Consider the following 5,378-nt stretch of genomic DNA (forward strand, 5'->3'; position numbering starts at 1 on the left):
CAGAAAGGATAACTTTGAGGTGGTTTCGTACCCTACAATAATCTCTTCGTTTGTTCTTCGCTATTAGTGACTTTGGAGTGACTCTTTGTTGCATGTTGAGGGATAGTTATATGATCCAGTTATGTTATTATTATTGAGAGAACTTGCATTAGTGAAAGTATGAACCTTAGGCCTTTTTCCTAGAATTGCAATACCGTTTACGCTCACTTTTACCACTTGTTACCTTGCTATTTTTATATTTTCATATTACAAAAACCTATATCTATCATCCATATTGCACTTGTATCACCATCTCTTCGCCGAACTAGTGCACCTATACAATTTACCATTGTATTGGGTGTGTTGGGGACACAAGAGACTCTTTGTTATTTGGTTGCAGGGTTGCTTGAGCGAGACCATCTTCATCCTACGCCTCCCACGGATTGATAAACCTTAGGTCATCCACTTGAGTGAAATTTGCTACTGTCCTACAAACCTCTGCACTTGGAGGCCCAACAATGTCTACAAGAAGAAGGTTCTGTAGTAGACATCACCCATGCACTAGTAAGGGGTACAGAAGTACCCATACTTTTGTACACCGATTGGATCCCCCGGGCCTGGGCCACACATAAGCGCAAGGCGTAGTTGGGCCAGGCCGAAGGCAGTGCGTGGGCGGGCGTGGCAAAGATGGATCGCCACGATCTTTCTGTCAGTTGCGCTTCCCCATGACCCGCGTCGAGCGCGTGACGTGGGGGTCGTGCGTGGGATGGCCTCAGCATGCTTGCGTCATCTCGCAGTCGATAGTAAAGAGGCGGCCCATGCTTCCCTTATTAAAAAAGAAGGAATTTGCAGGGGCGCTACTCATTTACTAAGTGGACTCGGGTCACAGCTTGCATGGCGCCGCACCCCACGATCACGGGGTAGAAAACGGTCATCCCGCCTATCCTCATGCCCCCTTCCGCTTCGCCACGTATCCTTCATACCTTGGGAAGGGCAGGCGGTGGATGCAGAGGATGTGGGCGTTAACGCTGAGGAGGAAAACCATGTGTTTGTTGATTGGGGAAGCAGGTCGGTTCTGATTCCCCGTGCTTCCGGAGGCCGCATTGGCCGTGTGGGGCGGCCGCCCCATGGGATGGGTGGCCAGGCCCCGGCCTTGCTTCTTCTATAAAAAGAGGGAGGGATAGTGCTTCTCCACACTTGCCCCCTTCCCCTCTTTCTGCTTATCATCTTCCTCCATTCGCCATAGTGAAAGGGTGTGCTGGTGCTTCGACGGCGGCGACGAGGGCTTCTGCTCGACAACGCATTCCTCCTCCTCCAGAGCCTCCAGCGGTGGAGCCCGCTGCGAGGGGAAGAGGAAGGGGATGAGGCCGAGGTCATCACGGTGCTCGGGGAGGAGGTGGACGGGGTGGTGCTCTAGCTGCACTTCCACCGGCGCCCCCTCCTTCGATGGGTGGCCATGTCGGAGACCAGCCCTATGAGTTCTTCATCAGGCTGTATAAGCCTATGTGCAGTCGTCTCCGACTTCCAACCCCGTTCACCCAGGTGATGGAGCAGGATCCACCGCAGGCCTTGAGGCTTCACATGAGGAGCTGCAGGAACGACAACATGTGGGCTAACGTTGACTTACCCCGCCCTCATGTCATGTACCTTTGCCAGGGGTGGAAGACTTATGTACGTGCCCACAGCTTGTCGGACGGGCACATTCTCCATTTCAAGTTAATGGAGAGCGGCCTGCTCTCCATCAAGGTCTTCGGGAGCTCGGGAATCCGCTTAGGGTGCTGCATGGAGAGTTCCACTGACAACGAAAGCTCCTCCTTGAGCGACAGCGGCGAGGAGGACAGCGCCAGTGACGACGAAGGCACAGAGCGGTAGGACGATGACTCTGACTCCAGCTGATCATCAGTGGCAGCACGATCATCTGCTCCACCTCCCCCTTCCTCCGGCAACACGCCTTGCCGGGGTTTGCTTCCTGCTGGCTCTGGTGTCATTGGTGGACGGGCTTCCTCATCAAGCTCTCCATCGCCACGTTCCCCATGCCCGTCACCTTTCTTCGCCTGCTGTGCCTGGAGAGGAATGGGGCAAGAACGGGGATCACGGGGCACTTATCTTTTTCTCAATTTGTAGGCACTTTCCAAATCTGAACTTTCTAGGAAATGTAATCTTCCGAGCCCATGTTTATGTTGTGTAACATTTGTACTTGCATAAGCATATCAATGAAAAAGATGAGCTTTTATTGGGAACTGATGCATGTTTATGTTTGTGTAGAGGCGAAATGCCCCTTTAATGAAAATAAATGAGTCTCCCCGGCAAGCTACCTTGCCGGCGCCCTTTGTGCCTGCCGGAGAATTACATCTGCCGGGTTACAGACGCAGGGTCTAGCCCCCTGCCAAACTCTTTTTATCCAAGGTTACTGCAACTTCTCTGACCGAAGTAGCGTTTGAGTCGGGGATGGGAGCACCCAAGTCTAAACAGAGTGGCGAGGTTTTCTAATGCGCAAGTCACGAGTTACGAACATGAATGGGCAGGGGAGGAACTTTATCTGGTTGGGTTGTCGGTGGAGACGCCGCGCCGAGCAGTCTTCTCATTTTTTTGCCGGGGCGTTGTTACTGGGGCTGAAAGGAGGATAGGTCGGGGGCACGGTGCCTTGGCGATTTCCCAGCACATGTTAGAATCTAGGGTAGCACAATATCCTGGGCAAGCATGCATGCATATATATATATATATATATATATATATATATATATATATATATATATATATATATATACAGACGGTCTATTCTACTAATATTAGCAGAATAACTATTCTGCATACCACTTTGACACTGCACACTCAATAGAAGCGCACTGCATCATTTTGACGACGAACACTGCAATAGAGACTAGTGAACTTCGTGTCGAAAAAAACTGCACGCGGTGTTTTTTCGGTACTGTTTTCGCTCTAGTTTTTTAACCATTTATCGAAATGAGGCATGTAATATACCGTTGAAAAGCTATGTATTAGGCTTAACTTGGACATGTTGAACACTTTTCAAGATTCCACACGGTTTAAGAGCAGTTTTGAAAATGGTGCGGTGGATGAGGAGTGGCAGCGAGCGTTTTTTCGCGTTTTTTTCTAAACCGCTTGTCGGAATGAAGCAAATGATACACCGTTGGATAGATATCATTGAGGCGCATCTTTTCCATATATAAATCTTTCTCTAATTCGTTACGGTTTAAGAGCAGTTTCAAATTTACTAAATCGCGGAATTCTGTTTTTCAATTTTTTTTCAAATTTTCGGTACTGTTTTCGCTCTAGTTTTTGAACCGTTTGTCGAAACGAGGCGTATGATACGTAATTGGAAAGATATGGACAAGGCGCAACTTTCATATGTAGGAATGGTTTTGAGATTCCTTACGGTTTTAAGTTAATTTTGAAAATAGTGCGGCTGACGACGGGAGGCAGCGGCCGTTTTTCGTGAAATTTTTGCAAACCGCTGGTCGAAATGATTCGAATTATACGCCGTTGGAAAGATATCAACGAGGCGCAACTTTTTCATGTAGAACACGCTCTCTAATTCCTTACAGTTTAAAAGCTTTTTTGAATTTACCAAAATGCGGACACTCTGTTTTTCGCGACCCCGGAATCGACCAGTGTACTGCATCAGACAGAAGAACGCACTGCTTCGAAAAAAAACCCGCACTGCATCAGACTGAAAACCGCACTGCAATGTCTACAAAAGGAACTGTATTATCACAATTTTTGCTAACTTTTCATTTTGTAATTTCATCTAAACTACGAGGCCGAGTGTAGTGAACCACAGACAACTCCCGATGCATTTTACATTTTTTAGGCCTTCCTGAAACACAGGGCAGGATGAGTGTAGCTCACTTCACGAATAATTGAAGTGAAGCACGAAGTTAAAGTGAAGTACATAGTTCTCCTGTTGTCTTTCTCTATTTTTGTTTTATAGAAAAACGTGTGTACTCCATAGTCAAGGCAAGTGAGCTGCATTAGACATGACTAATAAACTACATCTAAATATTTTTGTTTTATAGAAACACGTGTGCACTCCATAGTCAAGGCAAGTGAGCTGCATTAGACATGACTAATAAATTGCATCTAAATAAATGAACTTCTGAAAAGAAAACCGTCAGACTTTTCAAACAAGTGCAAATGCACTGCACAGTGGAGTCGAGAGAACTGCAATGTTCTTTTTTATAGTTACAAATTTTACCCTCCAAGTTTACATAAAAACTTCTCAAACAAAAATTGAATCAAATTCCTAGGTTCTGGGTCCAGTTCCATTCACCCAGCCAGTGCCAAACGAATTGCGAGGCAGAGGCTGGTGAGCTGCATGCCCGCCTACCCGTTCGAACCATATTTTTTTGCAAATCCTGATTTGTAGCGCCAGCAGCCAAACTACACCACATTTTTTGTACAATGAACTACTGTTTTAAACATTTCTTACAAACGTATTGGAAAATCTGTGAAATCAACAGAAAAATAGTAACTGGTCTCCCAACCGCACCGCACCGTGAGCACAAGCAAACTGCAGTGTTGTGCACTAGCAAAATCTAAAAAAAAATCTTTTCTGAACAGCAATAGAACCAGCACGTCGGCGCCTACAAACGAATTTGGAAGATGCAAGAGGTGGCGCGTGCAAGTGTATGACATAATGAGTCGACGACGGCCGCTTGCGCCTGCTGTGTGGACTGCTCCAGTGACGCCGGACGATGTCGACGAAGTGAGCTGCATCTGAACAAGAAAAATCATCGTTTCACCTTTTTGTTGTCGACGCAGGGAGTGCTTCCGAACCTGCAAAACAGAGGAGGCATTGGGAATCAGTCGAAGGAACAATAGAGAAGGAAGGGATGAACAAGGAGCAGGGGCCAGAAGGAGAGAATGGCCGGAGCAGACCGCCGGAGAGCCCCGCCATGCCAATAATACCGGAGGGGACGAGGAGAAGGACTAGGGAGGCGGCCATCAGGGAGGGCGGTCGGAAGGGGCATGCCCGCGGTGGGGATCCCACCATGGCCGTGGGATGCGCTGGGGCTCCTATCGGCAGCGTGACTGGATCTGCGCCATCTCCTCCAACCCCGGCCATGCCGCTGCGTCAATCTCCAATGGGCCGCGGCGGTTGGCAGGAGATTCAGGGGGAGCCACTCCTTCGCGTCTCCCGCGCGATGGAGCAAGGCGTGGCGGGTCCCGGTGTGCCCTCACGCCGTAGGTGCTCCTGCACAGAAGGCCGTCATGGCAGCGGTGGCGGCGGCCGGATCTTGTGCGGCTGGCCGTGCCCGGGGCCGTGGCGACCGAATCCGGTGGCGGGGTTCCGGTGTTTGGTTGGGGCGGCGATGAGTTGTGCGCAGGTGGTGTGTGCTGCAGCCGGTGGTAGGGGTGGGATTTGGGGGCGACCGGTG

The 5,378-nt window shown here is 49.2% G+C and overlaps 1 long non-coding RNA gene across 1 annotated transcript; it reads right to left on the bottom strand.

Annotated features, from left to right (window-relative positions):
- Positions 1–4,390: 4,390 nt before the first annotated feature.
- LOC119281384 lies at positions 4,391–5,372 on the bottom strand. The gene is made up of 2 exons (XR_005138396.1): positions 4,909–5,372; positions 4,391–4,776 (listed from the first exon to the last, which is right to left on the bottom strand). It is a non-coding gene; the product is annotated as an uncharacterized LOC119281384 (long non-coding RNA).
- Between the last annotated feature and the right edge of the window lie 6 nt (positions 5,373–5,378).

This window comes from Triticum dicoccoides, chromosome 3B (genome assembly GCF_002162155.2).
Source record: "Triticum dicoccoides isolate Atlit2015 ecotype Zavitan chromosome 3B, WEW_v2.0, whole genome shotgun sequence".
NCBI lineage: Eukaryota > Viridiplantae > Streptophyta > Magnoliopsida > Poales > Poaceae > Triticum > Triticum dicoccoides.